Here is a 1,028-nt window from a genome sequence, read left to right on the forward strand (position 1 = left end):
GCCATGTGTGTTCCTATGCAACAATTTTGCATGTTCTTCACATGTACCCCAAAACCTAAAATACAATAAAATAAATAAATGGGAAAAAAAAAATGGCGGGGAGAATTTTATTGTATTTGTTAAATCAGAAGTAGACCATCTGTATCAGTCTCTATCAGTGAACAGAAGACACAAATAGGATAATTTAGGGGAATTTAATAAAGAATCAGGTTTAGGGGAAACTCACAAAGAATGGTGCAGTATCCTGAAGTTAGCAAGAACCAGGAAGACATTATTGGTCTAGGCCTGAACTAATTTAGAGAGAATATGGTGTAGCTAATTGGAGAGTGTTGGCCTGGAGAGCCATAAAACCAAACCACAATGACTCAGCTGGGATGAAGCCGGGGGGGTCAATACATCACCCTCACTCTCCTTTACCTCCTCCATGGAACTTCTGCTGTTGTCATCCAGTGGCTGAAATCAACCCAAAGCCAACAGGGAAAGACCTGCCTCCTGGGACACAGAGTAGGTGAGGAAGAGACAAAGCATTACCTAGGGAGATGAATGAAAACTATTCTGCACTCCAACTATTTCAGAGTGCTGCATATGCAGCAGTAAGAGTCTCTAAATGATCACAAGACGCCACTGTGTGGAAGATAGGAACTTGGGATGCCCCCTTTTAACAGTGGGTTTGTGCAGGAGTTAAATAATATCTGAATTGGCCAGACACAGTGGTTCATGCCTGTAATCTCAGCACTTTGGGAACCCAAGGCAGGAGGATCACTTGAGGCCAGGAATTCAAAACCAGCCTGGCTAATATAGCAAGACCCTGTCTCAATAATAATAATAATGATAATAATAATGTTTTTTAATCTTTGTTATCACAAAGCTTTACCATATTATTATAACCATAGTAAAATAGGTGAATAGTAATAGATGAAAGACCACTATATATTCTTTGACACTGCTCCTGTTGAGAGATGGGACCTAAGGCCGGGCGCGGTGGCTCAAGCCTGTAATCCCAGCACTTTGGGAGGCCGAGGTGGGTG

This window comes from Cebus imitator, unplaced genomic scaffold (genome assembly GCF_001604975.1).
Source record: "Cebus imitator isolate Cc_AM_T3 unplaced genomic scaffold, Cebus_imitator-1.0 Scaffold191, whole genome shotgun sequence".
Taxonomy (NCBI): domain Eukaryota; kingdom Metazoa; phylum Chordata; class Mammalia; order Primates; family Cebidae; genus Cebus; species Cebus imitator.